The sequence below is a fragment of the Ambystoma mexicanum genome, chromosome 6p (assembly GCF_040938575.1).
Source record: "Ambystoma mexicanum isolate Mex_15411 chromosome 6p, UKY_AmexF1_1, whole genome shotgun sequence".
NCBI classification, from domain to species: Eukaryota; Metazoa; Chordata; class Amphibia; order Caudata; family Ambystomatidae; genus Ambystoma; species Ambystoma mexicanum.
Window position 1 is genome coordinate 1065824168 of NC_090935.1, and position 20269 is coordinate 1065844436.

The following is a 20269-nucleotide window of genomic DNA, read 5'->3' on the forward strand; positions in this document are numbered from 1 at the left end:
TTATTTTGTTAATAAAGTTTCTTAATCTTTTTTTTGTATTCCTTATGTAAACTGCCACAGGTGGCGCCGTTCAGGAAAAGGGGCCCGCGAAGCCAGGCCCAAGCCGGCACGTCACTTAGGATGTGACGCCTCACCTCTCCACACGAGGGGCGGTGCGTGTTCCTTTGATGCCTGGAGTCGAACGGCTGAGCGCTGCGCGGCTCGCAGGAATGCTGTTACTGTGTGCTGACCGTGGCCGGGACCTCACTAATCTCACAGAACAGCTGCCAGATATGGAACAAACTCGATAAGGTAAATTGAAAGTATAAAAAAATAACTTAATGCATATTTTGATAAAATTGCGAGGCGGAGCTGCACTCCTAGGCGGCCATCAATCCTGGCGCTCGGCCACGCCCCCTTCCCCTCCCTTTCTATCTCATGGTCTTCTTTCCGTTCTGTCCCGCTTCCCCCCTTTGGTTTGGTTAGTGCGACGTGTTATTTTTCTCCCCTGCCCTTCTGTCTCATGGCCCATGAGACACAAAGGGAGGGGAGAAAAATAACACAACGCCCTCCCTGCATGTTCTTTTACTCACCCGCCATTGTCACCCCTCTCCTGTATTGCTGCAGGACCTGTATGCCCTCCAACGGTTTTTTCTCCAGCATGCTCTACTGAGGTTCAGCTCAGTACACAATTTTGGGCCACCCTACGTCACCCCCACTAGCCTTGATCAGCTTTCGGGCGTGCGAGCCAGCTATTTTCTCTGGTCCGTGTCGTACCTTGGTGTTCCATGTGGGGACCCACTTCATGCACTCCGTCCACTTACATAGCTCTCAACCATTTATGTCGCAAAGGCGGTTGAAAACATCTGATTTTATTTTTGACGGGTGAGAGGCCCATTGAAACAAATGGCCGTGCAGGCGGCTTGGTGGGTGAGTCAGCTGTTTACAAAGCAGGTGACACCCGCCAAAAGCATGTGAGTTGAGAGCTATGCACTTAACCTCTCTGTCTGCGCTATTCCCAGGCAGCCCGCCTCTTCCTCTGCCCGATTATAGAAGTCCAGTAGTGTCAGGCCCTGGGATCACAGATAGTATGCACCCTCTCTCACCAGCCTCACTGCGTGACCTGTCAACCATCATTCTCCCATCCAGGGGCTCTTCTCGTGTCCTCGTTCATCTGCTCTGCCTGGACTGCATTATTTCCACATTGCTAAGGGATTGGAGCCCTCTGCTCTCTATCCTGGCATAGGCTCTATGCCCTTCTCTAGGCATCTGTGTCTTCCAGTCTTAGGCCGCCGCAGGGGTCTCACAGATCATGCCTGCCTTTGCTTAGGCTCCTCTGCTTTCTAAATCTCTTAGGTATGCTGAGAGTCTTTTTATCAGCGGCCAGAGCACTTCCTGGACCTCTGGTAATATCTCTGTCCCACTCTCATCGCCTGGTGCCACTGCGCACACCACCTGCCATGTGGTGGCCTCTCTCTGTTACTATACCGGAGTCAGTGCAGGAGTTCCCGGGCCCATGGATGCGCGGACAACCTCCTGCTGCTCCTGTATCCACTCCGCTGGGGCCAGGCTCTGTAACCACGCCCGACGCACCGCCTTCTATTCCTTGCCGCACAGGACTCTGGAATGCCTCACTGGAGGGCCCCTGAGCATTTTCATACTGGCCAAGCCCAAGAATCTGCTCCACTGCCTCTCCAGGGTTAAAGCGTCACACAGCCGCCTCTCATTACACCGGGGTGCCACTTACCACCTCTTCAGGCTCCATCAGTGCTAGACTTGGTTTGTATTTTCATATGTGAATGGCAATGGTGAGCGGAGGTCGGGACTCGGAAGTGCTAGATGTTAAATACTTGGAATATGAATAGAAGACACCAAACAGTTCAATTGGAGGCTGTCTATGACTGACCTCTCACATAGCTCTGTCTTGAGTGTGCCATATTTAGAAGCATGACATCAGTTCCTACAGTGAAGCCGCAGAAGAGTAGAATTATGTGCTGCGCAATACACAGAGGTGACTCTCCAGCCCAGGTGTGGCGGGCCTCGGCCATATTGTCTGGGGTTAATAGACCTTATTACCAGGAAGAAAGGTCTATTAGCTGCAACGTGACCTTTTCCAATGGCATCTTGCTTTGTTTCCTTCAGAACTGTGACCTCTGTTAACCACAGTGGTCTGAGATCTCTTTGGAGTGCTGCCTCCTGCAAAGCAGGCACACGATCACAGCTGCTCCATGTAAACACTGATTCATTGCTAACAAACTCTAGTGTTAGTTGGTTTAAACATACATAGTACAAGGTGTGTACGCCTGTATTAGAGTCTAGTGTGGGTGCAAGGAACTTTAAAGGTCACCTTTGGGGTGCTTTAATGCTTTTGAGATATGGTGTGCTGTACAAAATGGACGAGGACACCAACACCTTAGCACTCATGATGACTCTACTATGCAATAACCTCTGTTGTTGGGAGCTTAATGCGGAGACTGAGTTCACATGTGTGCTACTTAATAAAAAATTAATGTATGGGACAAGTTCACACAACATTAGTCTGATAGACTACACAAATGAAGCAAGCAAGCAAAATGTGCAGAATGATTAACGGTTCAATGTAAAATCTTGAGTTGGAAATGCAAAAACAGATCATTTTCCATTGTATACATGTGCGTGATTATAAATAAGTGGCTTATTGTTAGTAAAGGAACTGTTGCTGTGTAGGGTCATTTTCAGCTGAAAGACCCGTCTTCATATCACCCAGCTCTAAAATCATTATGCAAACAAGCAATCCATAAAACTGTCCAAATTAAGGCATTATGCTGTCTCACAAACGCCACTGGAAATCTGCCCGGAATACTTGAGAAATTCACAGGCCCTGTATGTTACTGGGATGGCAGTGCACAGTGATTGCAAGTGGAAGTAGAAAGTAAAGGCTTGCTGGCAATGTATATAAGGCTCAGGAACCTCTATGTGGACCAATCGACAAGCTGGAAGGGTGCATGACCGCTAAGAGGGCGCTGAAGACGATTCTCTTAAAACAAGCATACTCAATTTCAGATCACTTTATCACAGTTCCCGAACTACACCAATATCAATGTTTTTCTATGTAATAGGATCTGTGTTCTTAGCACCTACCTACACTGGCTATTTTTCTGTTTGCACCCTTCTCTTCTCATATACTTTCCATATCCCACTCCACCTTATAGTGGTGAGAGCGAGTCCCTCAAGCGCCTTCCTGTAAAAAGATTGACTCAAAAGAAATGTTGGCATGAGCCAATCTGGTTGCATCTTTCTCGGTACATGGCCGCACAGGCGCGCGCACCTGAGTGAGCCCCCTCCGGGCTGGAGAAAAGATGCAGTATGGATAGCTCTTTGTTTTGGGCTCCATACTGCCTCTCTCTCCAGCCCCAGTCCCTGGCACTGGTAGTGTCAGTCACCTCCTTGATCGGCCCCTTGGGCCCCAGCAGGCCACAGACTGCACCTCTTTCCCTGGGGATGGTCATGACTCGTCACTCGTCAGTAAACTAGTAGCCCAGTAAAACGTTGATGACTGGAAGAGAATGCTATCATGGTCTCTTTCATTCTGTTTTCAAATCGAGGACTGGGGTCCTAAGCTGACTAGAGCCCTGTTGCAAGAGTTTGTGCCACTTTGCCAGCAATATATTTGCAAGGCACTAGTCCGTAGGCAGTCTGTAATGGCGTATGCATCGCCAGCTTCCCCTGAAGGGTGTTGATACGGATTCTCTTTCCAAGGCAGTTCGAGCAAAACGTGTATTTATGTGCGGCACAGGGCAAAATGACTGTTGTTTTTTAGCCAGCCTTTTCGTTCATATAGCTTTTGTATACCCTCCGACAGTACCAAGGCCCTGAGAAAAGCAAACACTTCCCTGGTGTATGTACTCATTAGCCCATACAGTTGGGTCAGATCGTTTTTTTAATCTTATTTGCCATTTCAGTCAAAGTGCACGATGGTGCCAAACACTGCGTGTTTGCATTTGCTATCTGAGCAGTAGCTATGGGAGTGGGACAACCCGAAATATGTCCTTCATACGTTGCTGTAGACATCCAAAGACAGGCTCGCGCAGGGAGTAGTAACATGTGCAATGATTGGCATTGCTCAGCAGCCCAGGAAAATTGTAAAATGCTCAGCTGTACCCACCCCTTCAGGCTTTTAGTACCATAGAGTACAGTGGGACCTGCTCTTATTGCATGTAGCGACCTACAAGTAGGCAGGGGTGCACCTAAGTCAAAATGTGGGGGGAGGAGGTCTAACACTTTAAATGTTGGGAGTGGAGAGGTGCCAACTTCATAGATTGTGGGGTCAGAGTAAACTTGAGTGGGGTCCTCTAACTTCTTCACACATTCTAATGAGACTATTCTAGTGCCGCTTCAATGTTACTAGCAGTTAACTCTCTCCTTCACATCTGAAACCACACAGTTAAGGTGTGCTGTGAGAATGAGCTGTCTCCTCCTGCCCCCTACCCTTCTAATCACTCCTATGACATGCAATACTAACCCCATCAATTGCCTCAAAACGTATGCATATGAATGGGGGTGCTACTGCTAACAATGAAACCCTTTACATTAGTAATTGCAGAGCATTTGTTAACTGTGCATCTGAGGAGAGCACCATTTTTCATCTGTGCCCTGAAGAATGGGGGTCGGAAGCATGGTTGCACCGGCACCGTTAATAACGGTGCCGGTGCAATCACAAATTCTGCTCACGGGTGCCGGTCTGCACGCCTGGTCAGACCACGTGTGCAGTCCGGCACCGGCAAGCAGAACTCGTAATGTGGCAGAGAGGTAAAAACAGCACCGGTAACACTACCGGCGCCATTTTTGCCTTTCTGTCACCTTCACAATGAAGCCCAATGTCTCTTGATACTGTAGATTCCCCCTTTTCCAAAGTCTCTATTAATACAAAATACAATGCTCTCAGCACACTGTATTACCGGATTGGCAATCCAGGGTGCTAAAAGCATTCATATCTGATCCGGTGGGCCAGATCGTGTGTTATTGGCCCAGGGCCCGAGTTAAAGACCAGAGCATAGCATGGAATTAATATAGCCAATGTTTAGAATATAGCTGCGCTTCGAATATACCCCTTCTAAATTCAGTTGCATACACACAACCAAGAAACCAGCCAGGAGACACAGGTATCTATCATACTCCATGTTTATGGAAACTAGCCAAATGCACAGCGACCCACCTGCACACATCTGCTATCATACACTACTCTAAGACACTTTGCACAACGCCATTGCCATAAGAAAGCAGCTATCACCCACAATAGAAATTTGTTCTAGCAGCACACATAATTAATCTCCTGCTCTCAAATAGTCTCCAGACTACCTCTCAGTAATCCTCCACATGCCAGCTCCAGATCGGTGGCTAGTATGGACTTCCCTTCATATTGGCTAAAATGCACACATGCATTCTAACTGCTTCTGATGTATTTCCCATACCTTGACTTTGGTCCCCCGAGGGCGTTCAACCTACAGCACGTTGGGACCATACCACTAGTAAAAGGCTTTATGCAAATGACAAATGATGATGAAGACTCATAGCTGCCAACACAGTTGGATATGTCATGTCGTGATCTGAACTGAAATTTGCTGTTCCGTTGTAATGATTAATTCATTATATCCCCATCACAAATACAAACTCTTGAAAATCTCAGAATACCTATAATATGATTGGCTCGAAACACAGCCTGATTTACAAAAGTGTTTTTAATGGTAAGGTCTAGTTGAAAATTGCTTTGTAACTCAGGCCCTCTGGGTGCTGAATAAAAAGGCTAGTGTGATTGTCTGTATGTGTGTAAGGAGGGTCTGCAAGTCTTGCATACACCTTGCTTTACCTCGGGTGGATGTTGGTAGTATATTACCTTGCCCAAATGGCACAATTCGTCTTTAAACATGTACATGCTTCTTCATTCAAGATATCCTACACTGATCTTACAAACTGCTGATGCCGATTTGTAGGTAGATCCTGCATTAGTGTTCTACGCTTTTGTTGGCAAATGCAGACCTTTTTGCTTGCTAGCATTTCATTTAGGCAAAATAACCCGAGGAGGGGGGGCATTATCGGTACAGTAATGCCCCCCCTGAGCCATAGATAGAAGCCAGAGTGAAGCCAGAGCTTTAACGAAGCCCCGGGGCATTACCCTAATGCGAATGCCCCCCTCTGAGGGTTATATTGCCATTAGAACCCTGGAATATCATACCGGGCTACTAAGAGCAATTTTTCTCAAGTCGAGAAACAGCGATGCAACCGTTTCTCAACTTGAGAAAAAAAAAACACACAAAAATGGATGCCAGGGATTTGGGAGAAGAAACTACAAGTAGCCCCTTCTCCCTTTCTATTGCGGCCATCAAAATAAATGTAAAAAAAAATAAACAAACAAAATATACATGTGGTTCCTTTTCCCTTTCCGTGGCAGCCATTCATAGAAAGAACTACTGGACGCTGCAGTGCTCGGAGCCTTCTCGGGCAGGTAAGGCCCAGGCAAGGGCCAATGAGCTTGCTTTTTACAAGCTCATTGACCCTCCTTGGGTACCTTGGGTACTAATGTGGTATGAGGGTCCTTTTTGAGCTTTGTAGCAATTTAATTGTACATGTGTGTTAATGCAGACACTACAAATATGACAGAGTGACCCACTGTACGGAGGATAGTGTTTAACTTGTGGCTACTTGTTTCTATTACATAGGCATAATTTCCCAATATGATCAATTCCATTCTGTAGGTACTTACCCACTCTGGGGTTTTTCATAGCATTCTGAGACTTGTAGGTCCACTTTTCCCATTATAAAAAATATCAGACTACAAGTCCCAAAATTCAAAGAAAAACCTGGACTAGATAAGAACCTACAAAATGGAATAGTTCATGTTGGCAACTCTGTATTGGCTCCGGTAATACACTGCAGTATGTGGAATTTAGCCCATTAGGCATGCTTGTATTGTAAGTGGTTTCAACCCAGCACTCCACCTAAGTTAATGCCTAGTGTGTGATGCCCAGCTGGAACCCTTCATTATATATTTTTATGTCTAAAGTTCTTTTATTTCTGAATGATGTACCCTTATATCACACCCCTCTCTTTGAATCCCCCCGGTCTCACTGTACCAAGAAGTAGGTTGTTTTGCAAAGTTAAAAGATTTATTTGATGAATTTGAACAAGATATATATCACACTTTTATGAATCGGAACAATATCTAGATATCACACTATTAATATTTATACAATGATCAGCGTTGCGTGATATCACAACAATCAACAATCTCTTTAATCAGAATGAGTATGGATGAGAAGAATAATATAGCATAGAATAAGACTTTGTGTAGGTACAATGAAATGCAATGATAGGAAATTAATGCAGCACATAAATAAAACTTGACATGAATTTAATCAAATGCAATGTAATCACTCTTTCCCCCTGATACTACTCAATATAGAGATGGAAGGAGAGAAAACAGGTTTCAGGAATAAACACTCTCCAAATGCAATTTCAATCCCAATTCCCCCAGCAAGCTTAGAGAGAGACAGGAATGATTTCACGACAGGTCAGATGCTTTTGAATGTGGATTTGTAATGAATGGGAAAAACACTAAAAATGGATTTACTTCTCTAAATTGGAGCCAAAACTAGTGGAGTTGCTTTGGATAGCTTCAGGTAAACACTAGCAACGAGGGTTGAATGACTGGCAGATAGGAAACTGAATTCAGATGTTGAATGCAAGAAACAGCTATTTTACATGTGATGAAATCTGACATTTAAATTTTGTTTCTAGCATGTACGGTTCAAAAGTTACAGAGATTTTAGTGAAGGTCGATTTTTCTGAAAAAGAGTCAAGATATTCAAATGAAAGATGCACTTTTGAATATTACCAACAATGATTTCTTAACACTAAGGGAGGCTATGAAGATGCAAGATACCCAACGGACAGCCACCAGAACAGCGGCGCCTCCGCTCTGACTTTTGCCCGCCAAGACACTTGTCCTTCTTCAGCAAAAATATTAGCGCCAAGACGAGATTTCACTACAATTGACAAAGGACTATATGGATGAGGGAAAGATTCAGCAAAGACAAAAGAGATTCTACAATGCAGTATGGATATGATGGAATGGGTTGGATAGGATTACTTAAGGCTAAGAGATTGGCTATGGACAATTCTATGCTAGATACTCACAACTATGGTTTTGGAATAGGCCCGTCAAAGATCTGGTCAAAGGTTTTGCACTGGAATCTGCTAGCCACCGGACAGGTTTCAGGCACCCGGTTGCACACTCAGCACGGCACTCTGGTCTCTGCACGGCACTATGGACTGGAACTGAAGGGTTGGTTCTGGGTAACAGCTCTGCTCTTCTGGTTTGGATCTCTGGGTTCTGGCAAGAGTTCTTGGCAAGAAGCAGAAAACAGCACAGCCAGGCTGTTCAATTTTGATGTGCCCCTTGGAAGTCTGGTGTTAAAATCAGGTTGCAAGATTTTTGAAGGCCAAGCTGAGAAGGGTTCAGCTTTGGAATTAGGCCTTCTGCTTTTAGAGTTCTTGAGTCTGGATCTGGGTTCTCCAGCAGACCGCTTCGCCAGTAAATCAGTTGATGGGTGAATGTGTCTGTGTCTATGTCCTAAACAGTCCCTATGTATCTAGTTCCCAAAGGGGTGGGGAGGATGATTATACTAAGCCCACCCTCTAGGAATCCGATTGGTCAGAGTATTTCCCCTTGCCTTATTTGAAAAGCAACCAGAGTGTCATGATGTGTCATGATGACGCTGTGTTTATGGTCCAGGGAAAAACCTCCCCTTTGTTTCTACACAGAAAACATATTTTTTATATAAAGCATATTTAAAATATCACCAATTTGCTAATAATACATATTCACATCACATATTGAATAGTGTACGTATCCATCCAAATCCCATCTTCTTGAGAGTTTTGGTTCAAAACTGACAGTTTTTCACGCTTTTGGTTGGTTACCCAGTGTCAGATATGTACACATTTTTCCACATGCATGCGCATGACATCTGGGCATAATCCTGTAAACTTTCATATTCCTAGCATGATCACAATTGCTACAATATTAAAATTTTAATAGTCCATGCTCTGAATATTGCACAGTTTCCAGAGTAGTTTCAAACTGTGAGCAGAAATTTCATTTTAACAACACTATATTTACAGATTTTTACCAATTTTGCTCAGTTTTCTATGAGTCTTTTTCAAAATATACTTTCATAATAAACAAAACTGTCTGTCCCCGCCTCCATGTTTTGGCTGGGCCAGAACAACCTGACCCTCTTCCTGCCAGTAGTTGTTTTCTGTCGACACCCAAATGTGCATTTCCTTTCAGTTCAAGAAGCCTATTGTCTCTCTCCCAGAGCAGCAGAGCAAATCCCCTCCCACCTCCATTAACCATCCATACCAGTTCCTGAGCTGAGAGCAGGAGGAAAAATTCCTTTGTTTGGGGAGAAGCTGTGGAATGTCTTTGAAGTCCAGTGTAGCTGCCATTAATTCACTTTAAAACACTGTTTAAAAATGGGCTTTTCGAAAATACAATTTACATTTTCTACAAATATCCACACAAAGCTCTTCATTTCAGTATTTTTAAAACATAGTAATTGAATTGTAGCAACCCATATGGCTTTTGATGGCAAGTCTCTTCTCTTCTACAATTTGATTTAAGACACAAGTTTTAAATTGACAGTACAAGTAATGAGAGCTTCTGACACAGGTGAGCGGCGGTACTGCACCCATTTCTGACATATTTTTCCCATGCAAGCACCTTTTGAATGTGGATTTTTTTATGATGAAAGTTGTTTCTCCTGACATTGTGCTTATGGGGGTTCCAAAAATAAGGCGATGGTGAACACCCCACAAGGATGTGGATCTTCTCTGCTGTTTGAGAATCATTATTTTTAAAATTTAACAGCCAAGGAAAAACAGATTTTAGGCACTTCTGGGTTTTCCTTGGGATGTAGCACTGCCTTTTCAAGCTGTTTTATTTTACTCTATGGGCAGCCCAATGATAGGTTTTGGCAGTGTGGTCTCCTGTTTTACCACTGACATAGGCAAAATTGATTGGCGGTCTATTTTTCAGGTTTCCCTGCACACTTCTCACAGATTTTTAGCGCGCTTAAGGCTTTCCGGCCGTCCTTCTGTTGTTTTTGATGAAAGCAGCGCACAGTGATGTTGCAGGGCATACACTAGTGAGTCAGAACAGAACGCCAAATCGCAAGCCCCTCTTGCGATTTGGCGTTGGACGTCCATCAATGGGAAGTCGCAAGACTGGGATGATCTGTCTCTTTTCCTTGGGTTCCAAAAATGGCAAAGTTCCTCATCTTTTCTTCCATCAGGGATGGATCGACCAGTTCTCCTCGCCAAGTCCTGATGTGGGTATGGAGCGAGAACCCGGGCCCCTTGGATCTTTGCTTCCGGTCTTTGGTTGGTTCGCCTTGGTTTTAGTCTCCATGGTTTCAAATTAACTAGGATGACAAAGCAAAAACATATTTGTAGACATTTCCCCACCACTATCAATGTAGTGGGGCGGACACATACATTTTGACAAATCAGGACATATTTTTCTATTGTCATTTATTTATCCTAGGATGGCAACACTTTAGTTGGTTAATATGGACCCACTTATCTTCCCCCTCTGCCAAACTGCCTTTGGGGATGCATATTGTTTAGGCGACTGGTGAGATTTTGTCTACAATTTCAAAAGGTCCCCTCCAGCTAGGCAAAAAGTTGCGCTGTTTGGCTTGGTTCCTTTGGAAATTGTATAAGTAGACCCGGTCTCCCACATTGTATTCTTTTCTAGTAGTTTCTAAGTCATAGTGGGTCTTCATGCTGTCTTCAGATCTCTCTAGATTTCGCTGAGCATAGGCAAAAGCATGTTGAAGGTGTTTTCTTAGATTTTCAACATACTCATGAGTTGTGGAGGCATTGATCAATGTCTGCTCTTGGGTTCTGTAGAGCAGATGCTGGGGAAGCACCATCCTGCATCCAGTCATCAGCTCAAACGTTGACATTTTTGTTGCAAATGAAGTGGTAGATATGATGGCCATTAGGACAAGAGGTAATCGAATATCCCAACTTGGCCCAGAATCTGCTACAAACTTTTTTAATATGCTCAGAATTGTTTTATTGTATCTCTCTACTGCGCAACTAGAGGCTGCAGGTAAGCAATTTGTAGCTTCCTTTTGACCCCTAGTATCTCCCACATCTTTGTCATTTCTTTGCTAGTGAAGTGGCTACCTCAGTCTGACTCGATCCTTTGGGGTAATCCAAATTGCGAAAAGATGTGGTTGATCATCAGGGCAGCAGCTGTTTCTGCCTTGCAGTTTGGGGCCAGGAGACATTCCACCCATTTAATAAACAATCATGTCACGGTCAACATATACTTGTTCACCCTAGAGGAGCGAATCATGGGCCCGATATAGTCGACTTGTAAATCTGACCAAGGAAGTGTCATCCCCTTCTTTTGGAAAGGTGCACGGTGTGTGAGGGATGTTGGCTGAAATTGTGCACACACAAGACACCCCTTCAAATATTGGTCGAGGTCCTGCCCCATGTGTGGCCAGTATGCAACCTCTCGTAAGATTTCAAGTGTTGTATGAAACCCTCTATTACCGGCTGTGGCCGCATCATGGGAGTGACTTAACATCAGGCTTCGGAATGAGGTAGGGACCACCCACTGATCATGGCCAGCTAGGGATCTCCTTACCAACATACCGTCTTGGATTCAGAACATTTTTGGATATTTCATCAAAACTCTGAGGTCCTCTTTCCCAATCTAATCGGTATCCATCAGGGGAAAGTTCTCAGGGTCCTCAATGTGTTGATAAAACCTACCAATTATTGGATCCCCTTTTTGAGCTGTAATCAAATCTGCATCTGGGGTCTCCTTACACCATTGTTCAGTTGAGAGATCATTGTGAGCATTTGCCTGGGACCTAGTGATAGCAGTGACCTGGATTTCCCCCAACAGGGACACGATCTCAAGTAGATCCCCTTGGATGGCTCCGGTTTTGGCCAGCTGATCAGCTAAGTCATTTCCAGTTTTGTCTGGTCCATCTACTTTGGAATGAACCTTAATCTTTTTCCAGTAGATGGTCATCCCATACGCGGTGACCAGATCATCAATGTTTTGAATTAATTCCCCTTTTTTCAAGGGTATATTATTAGCACATAACATGCCTCTGGTTTTCCAGTTAACCAGGTGCTCCACGAACCCTTTCCGTACATAATCTGAATCTGTGATTATGACGAGTTTGTGGAGTTGATGTTGGACAGCAGTGAGGATGGCTTGATGCACAGCCATCAACTCTGCCACTTGACTACTTCGGGGACCAATCTGGTACCCAGCAGAGGGTTCTGGGGTCTCATTCACCCTTGCATTCCCTACGCCGGCCACAAGTTCTTTTTCCCCGTTGTTGTCAACATGGTAGGAGCATCCATCCACATTGACAGTGGGCATTCCCTCAGACTTGTGGGGAATTGAGGTATGCCTCCATGTTGTCCTTGATTTTTAGCCTCTCGTCCTCGAGACAGTATTCTCTGGCACAATCATGCAAGTCAGCCAGACCTTGCGAGAGGGGACTCTTCTTGTTTTGGCCATATCTGACCTCCACAGGAAAGCCTTGCATTGACAGAATCCAGGAAGTAATTCGGGAATTACTCACATTTCCGGACTGGATTCTGTCACTTTAGAGATATTGCAGAGGCTGGTGTGGAGTCTCCACTATGATGTGTTCCCTCTGGATAAACGGGCGGTAATTCTTCAATGCCCACAACGTTGCCAGGAGTGCCTTCTCACAATCGTTGAATGTTTCCTCCACAGAGGATAAAGTTTTACTCGCATAGGAGATTACTTTATTGACCTTGTCATGCTTTTGATATAATACTGCAGTCAAGCATGTATTAGAGAATCCTGTCTCTAAGAAGAACTCCTTGTTTTTTACATGCTAAGCTAGGAAAGGCGCTTGTGAGAGGCTTCTTTTGATTCGTCTTACTGCCTCGCATTTTTATGGACCGCATTCCCACTTGACCCCCCTTCAAAAGATGAATCAGGGGTCTTGTGATCTCTGCATAGTCCTCAATGAACTTTCTGCTGTAATTAGTCAGTCCAAGGAGGCTCCTTAGTTCCCACAGAGTTGTGGGGTCTTTCAATTTCTGGAGTGCTTCCACTTTCCTTTCCTGGGGACAGAGACCCTGAGCAGTAATCTCATGCCCCAAGAAATGTTCACGGGTTCTACACCACTGTGCTTTTTGAAAGGAAAGTTTTGGTCTGTGGCGGACCTCCGCTATATGTAACTCCACAGTTGAGCTTTTGATGAGAACATCATCTACATAGGCAAGGTTACCCCTCTCACCCACATGGCCTTATGTAGAAAAATGTTGAATTCATTGCCGGAGTTGATGTATCTGAAGGGAGTCCGGGTCCATGTGTACGGCTGCCCCCTAAAGGTGATTGCCAACTTGTATTGGTCCTCCCTACTGACAGGTACAGTCCAGTATCCATTGGTCAGGTCTATTGCAGTGAATACCTGTGACCCCTGGGTCTGGGCCAGCCCTTGGTCAATGTAGAGAAGGGGCCATTGGGAAGTATGGACCCGTTTGTTGAGCTCCCTAAGGTCGGCGCAGAGTCTCCACTGGCAGTTTGTCTTCAATATCCCCAGCACCGGATTATTGAAGATGCTGTGGACTGGACAGATTATCCCACGGGATTCACATCTTCCTTACCATAAGGGCAGGTAGTGTACACCAGGAAGCTGCCCCCATGCCAGGTGAAGATTCTGTCTGGTGTTGTGTTGTCATCACTGTCACTGTCAAAACAGTCCTTGGGGATTGGTCCTAACAGTTCATTGCCTAAATCTATGGAAAAATGTCGGTCATCAACCGCCATTCCAACAATGGTGCCTACGGCTAGAGTGTTGCTTTTTAAGTCTCTGTTATCCACCTCTATTGGAATGGTGTCATGTTCTATGTTGACTAGTGGTGTTGGGTTTACCCCCAACCCTTGCTGTTGGAAATAAGCGTTTAGATGAATATAGACATCAGGGTTTTTCAATTTCTGTCCTCTTTTAACTTTCACTTCCAGGGAGAATTGTCAGGTCCTTTCTCGGATTGTGACTTCCTCTCCAATCTGAATTTCAACTGCATAAGGCAGCAATTGAGCTGACCTAAATGCTTTCTCTGGATCATCAAAGCCCATTGGATTATCCGCTAATCGGGACCAAGCTTTGAAGTTTATTTGGTCCAAACTAATGGCAAAGCGATTGAGAATGTCACTGCCTAAGTAACAGGCGGAAAGTGACGTCTCGCACGACCCGACAATTATGGACTATGCTCTTGTTGCCTATGGAGATTTTGAGCATACACCTGCTTGGCAGGAGATGTTTGGAATTGGGTGTTTCCAGATCCATTTCCCATTTCTCTATGAGTTAAATGTGGGAATGGCTGGATCTTTTGGGAGATGGCGGAACATGGCTTCGCTGATGAAGCTCTAACCGTTGTTCACACACACTCGGGCGAGAACAGAGTCCTTCCTTTCATTTAACTGAACAGGGATGAACAACTGCTCTCCAATTTGCTGAATATCAGCCATGCTTTAAGCTTATTTCTCATCTTTCTGGACTATAGGAGTGGGAATGTCTTATTTTGGATTGGTAAAGAATTTTAGAGTGTTTCCTTCCATTGTGGAATGCCACCTTAAACAGGAAGGAAGGTTGATTTTCAGAAATAGAGAGGAACCCCCATCTCCAGTTTGTTGTCCTACTGCTATGACTGTCACGTCTGGGATTTGGTTGTTCTGGAAGTGAAACTCTACTTGGTCAGATTTTTGTTCAATCATGTGGCAGGTGCGGATTAAACTAACATGGTTGACACTCTGTTTTAATTTTATTGTCGGTTAGTTTGGGTCCAGAGGACCTTGTTTATGCAATCTATTAGGGGTGATAACCTTCGCAGGAGGTCATTCCCTAGTAAACAAGGGGTGCCCTCTAGAGTTACAACTATGACCAGGTGCTTCACCTTGTGTCGCCCAATTTTAATGTCCAAATCTGCAGTCCCCTCGACGAGAATTTCCTTTCCGTCAAAGTTCCGAAGTTGTTCAGGAGGAAGGGTGAGAGGAATTTGGTATTTCTCCCCTCTTCCCGAATTCAATTTATGAAAGGCCTTTTTGGACAGAAGGGTAGCTTGGGATCCAGTGTCTACCAGTGCCAAAATTATACCCTGCCCCTGTATTTGTACCAGGGCATAGAATCTTCCCTCCTTCTCCGCAAGGGGGCACAGATAATGTACATTTTTGGACAACTGGTGGGTTAGTTTTCTAGTTTTGGACATTGATAGAGAAGATATTTGGGCAGAATTCTGTGGAAGTCTTGGGAATCTGAAAAGAAATGGTGACAGCTAGATATGGGAGAAGTTTTGGGTTCTCCTGGTTCTTGGCCGCCCCCCCCCCTTTTTGGAGGCAGTCACCAGGATGGGTTTGACCCAGGGGACTTTCATGTTGTTAGTTCTGGGGTTGGATGATGGGCGGCGCTAGCTCAGTCCCCACATCTACCCAGTCTGGATTTGGATCTTTTGGTACCCATTTTTCTTTGGAGGAGTTCCCCCATCTCTGAAGGAGAAGATCCTTTCCCCAGGATCCTCTTCAAATTGGAAGATTTGTACCTCCTCCTCAAAATGGGTCTGTTTGGGTTCTTTGTTTCTCCTACCCCCTCTGCTCTTTGGGTGGCACACTTTCAGGGGCAGGAGATTTTGGTTCCGTTTCCTGGGTTTCCAGGGGCTGTTTACAAGTGGGGAAGGAAGCTTCCTCCCTGGGGACCGGTGGGCTGTCGGGGTTCTGCACCGTCATTGTTCTGGGGCACCAGGTCCGGAGTTTGAAGCATTATGCACCAGCATGCTCACCTGAGGGTTCTGTCGAGCCCTCAGCATGTGACCCAGATCCTGTGCCATGTTTTCGACCTGGCGCTCTAGCTGTGACACCCGCTCAGGCTGATAAGGGGTTCTCATTTCTCCCCTGGGCTGATCCTGGGAAGGGTAGCTATCCCTTTTCTGAAAAACCCCGGGTTTGGAAAATGTGGGTACCCCTCCACCCTTGGCCTCCCCTCTCCTGGATTGGGTTGTCTGAGCTCAGGAAAGTGGGGAAAGAAGGATGGATTGCTCTGGGGTTGAAAGTTTTGCGGGTACCTGGGGAAGAAGTTCAGGATTTGGGGAATGTTTGCCCTCCTGGGGGAAGTGAGGAGGGAAGTTCCTTGGGTTAGCTGGTGCTTGGTTGGACCCCCCCTTGGGCTGGGGGAGTCCACACATAACCCCGGATAGGTCTGTTCCCCTTGTAGCGGGGACTAATATAGTCAGGGGAGTGAGAGATCCCATTTGTGGGGCTACCTCCTTGGCTATCTGTCTGTGACTGGCCCGAGGGCCTTCTGGGCTAGGGATTATTCTGCTGTTCACGCAGGTTTTTAGGCCCCCCATCTCCAAATCCAAAATGGGGGTAACCTTCACCTCTGCCACCTTAGCAGCAGCAGGGGTGTTGGGTGGTTTGGGGCTTTTTGCATTATTCTTGTTTTCTAAGGGCTTTTGCACCTCATAAATTTGGGTGGCCTGTTCAATGACCCAGTCTAGTGATCTTTTCTCATGAAAATCTCTCACTAGCTGGGTCATGATGTACTTTGGTAGAGCGTGGAAAAAAGTATTGACAAATTCTTTGCTGTCTGTGCACACCCTTTTAGTGGTCTGTGCAAAGGCGCGCTTTAATTCCTGCACACATTCTTGTGGGGCCTGATCCTCCCCACATTGCAAGTTGTATGCTGACTTGCTAGCCTCCAGAGGATTTCTATGCACAGAAAAATGCTTCAAGATGGCCTCCCTCTAGGTGGACCACCTCGAATGATTTTGGTCCTCCAGCCCCACAAAGAAGCTGGAGTATTCTGGTGAGAAGGTCCTTTTCACATATTGAATTCAGCTTTGGCTGTCCTTCAAATGGAAAGTTTCCATCATCTGCTCAAAGAGCTCTAAGTGCTCCCAAACAGAATACTTAGCGTTTTTATGATAGGGCGTGATGACGCTCCTTATCGCCTTGATTTGCTTTAAGGGGTCCTTAAGCAAGGCCATTTTTGCCTTATTGGCCTTCTTGGTTCGGGTAACCATGGTCCACTCCTCCTCTGACTCAGAGGCACTGCTCCCAGAGGTGCCTGTCTGGTCTTCTAGGTTTTCCCGGATTCTGCAAGCCTGGGAATGGCTGGCAGAATGTGGGGACCTAGTCTCCTGTGTCCTGCGACGCTCAGATGAGTCTTCTGATTCCTCCTTGCTCCCAGGATTTGATGGCTACCCCCCCCCCCCCACTGTCCTAGCTGGACAGAGGTTTTCAGGATGCCCTTAGTGGGCCTACTCTCATGGGGTTCCCCACTAAATTTCACAGTACTTGGGTACCCATACCCAGATGCCCGCCCACCCATTCCTGGGAGGTACTGGTCTATGAGCCCCATATTTCTGATTGGATTGAAATCTGCCATCCCCGTGGCCCTTGGCTCATGTGCGCCAGTGGACATGGGGGTGGCAGAGTCCAGGGATTGGAAGAGGTGACGACCTCTGGTACAAGGGTTCCTGAGGTTATGCTCAGGTGTTTCCCTTTCCCAGTGAACCTCATCTCTATCAGCCCCTGCTCCCTGTTGCAATGCAAGAATCTGAGCTTTCTGTTCCCAAATCAAGGCCTTACTAGTTTCTATTAGTCTCTCTTGTATGGCTATCTCTCTGTGGAGCCTGTCATTTCCCTCACAGAGAGCCTCATTTTCTCTCTGTGCTTCCTGGGTTGTTTTTGAGTACTGGGCCAGTCTTTGCTGCATGAGGGTTACCTCCTGAGTCCTGTCCATACTGGCCTGGTCCTTCCTTGCTAGAGCCTCTTCCACCCTCCTGGTGTGCTCCAACAATCTTTCATGCTCTTTTTGGAGGTCACCCAGTCCCTGAAGGGCCAGGTGATTTTCTTCTACCTTCTCTTTTAAATGACAGAAGTGGTGTGCAAGTGGAAGCAGTCATTGCAGTCTCCAGCCTTTTTGACTGAAACTCTGTGCAACAACCTGGTTTGGAGTCCTACTTCACTGTCTACTACTTCTGGCTGTGCAGGGGTTAAAAACTCCCAGGACCGCGAAGCGGAGCGAAGTGGTGTGCAAGTGGAAGCAGTCATTGCAGTCTCCAGCCTTTTTGGCTGAAACTCTGTGCAACAACCTGGTTTGGAGTCCTACTTCACTGTCTACTACTTCTGGCTTTGCAGGGGTTAAAAACTCCCAGGACCGCAAAGCGGAGCGAAGTGGTGTGCAAGTGGAAGCAGTCATTGCAGTCTCCAGCCTTTTTGACTGAAACTCTGTGCAACAACCTGGTTTGGAGTCCTACTTCACTGTCTACTACTTCTGGCTGTGCAGGGGTTAAAAACTCCGAGGATCGTGAAGCGGAGCGAAGTGGTGTGCAAGTGGAAGCAGTCATTGCAGTCTCCAGCCTTTTTGACTGAAACTCTGTGCAACAACCTGGTTTGGAGTCCTTCTTCACTGTCTACTACTTCTGGCTGTGCAGGGGTTAAAAACTCCCAGGACCGCGAAGCGGAGCGAAGTGGTGTGCAAGTGGAAGCAGTCATTGCAGTCTCCAGCCTTTTTGACTGAAACTCTGTGCAACAACCTGGTTTGGAGTCCTACTTCACTGTCTACTACTTCTGGCTGTGCAGTGGTTAAAAACTCCCAGGACCGCAAAGCGGAGCGAAGTGGTGTGCAAGTGGAAGCAGTCATTGCAGTCTCCAGCCTTTTTGACTGAAACTCTGTGCAACAACCTGGTTTGGAGTCCTACTTCACTGTCTACTACTTCTGGCTGTGCAGGGGTTAAAAACTCCCAGGATCGCGAAGCGGAGCGAAGTGGTGTGCAAGTGGAAGCAGTCATTGCAGTCTCCAGCCTTTTTGACTGAAACTCTGTGCAACAACCTGGTTTGGAGTCCTACTTCACTGTCTACTACTTCTGGCTGTGCAGGGGTTAAAAACTCCCAGGACCGCGAAGCGGAGCGAAGTGGTGTGCAAGTGGAAGCAGTCATTGCAGTCTCCAGCCTTTTTGACTGAAACTCTGTGCAACAACCTGGTTTGGATTCCTACTTCACTGTCTACTACTTCTGGCTGTGCAGGGGTTAAAAACTCCCAGGACCGCGAAGCGGAGCGAAGTGGTGTGCAAGTGTAAGCAGTCATTGCAGTCTCCAGCCTTTTTGACTGAAACTCTGTGCAACAACCTGGTTTGGAGTCCTACTTCACTGTCTACTACTTCTGGCTGTGCAGGGGTTAAAAACTCCCAGGACCGCGAAGCAGAGCGAAGTGGTGTGCAAGTGGAAGCAGTCATTGCAGTCTGTGCTGTCGGCTGAGGCAAAGCGGGGAATCCTGCCGCATTATCCATCTGTTTTATCAGGTAAACCCCCATTGACTCGAACTGTGACTGCTTCATTGACATTCTTGATTGCAATCTGAATCAAGTATAACAGAACTTGTGAGAACCGTCATTGTTCGCCACTGTTTATAACATTTGGAGCAAGCTTTGGAATACTTTGGTGCTTCCTCTGCACGCTAGTTATAGTTGGGGGAGCCGGCGTGAGTGAGGAGCAAGAAGTACCTCACGTAACGACGGTGTACTTCATAGCCCTTTTTTAGCCGCGCGTTCTCAGCACATGTTTTAGCTCTGCGTGGGAAGCTAGAGAAGGGCTGAGAAGGGCTGAGCGGCGAATGCGGGCTCTGTAGCCTTTGAGCCGTACAGCTGCAGTGTTGCTCCTCATCATCGTACACGCTGTGGGAGGGGCGCTATTTGGCGTCTGTTGGGGCTCACAATAACTGAGCTGGTCGGCTCCATTGTGAATTGCCTATCTGCTGCAAAAACGGGCAGAGGGTTGAGCAGCGCATTTGAGCAGTGTAGCTTGTGAGCTGCTCTGTCCTAAATACATTTTAGCGCTCACAGGTGGGGTTCGTTTTGATACGTGTAGGAAGACGCAGCTGCTCTCTTCCTTGGTAACTCCTCCTGCCTGAGGATCTCTGAACATTGTAGTGCTCCAGTCTTTGAGTGTGAAGCAGACTCATGAAATTGAGGAGTACCCCACTACAGGATGATCCAAGAGCCCCAGAATGGGAGGACCCAGAACTGAGAAGGATTCAGTTGAACAGTGGTGCTAATTGTCCTATAGATGAGCCTGGCAGGGGTCAAGCGATGGAGGTGGGGGACTCGCGGTTACAAATACAAGCGTTAGTGCATATAACCCCATGTCTCTCCCTTGTCTCCACGCCTGTCAGATGTAAGG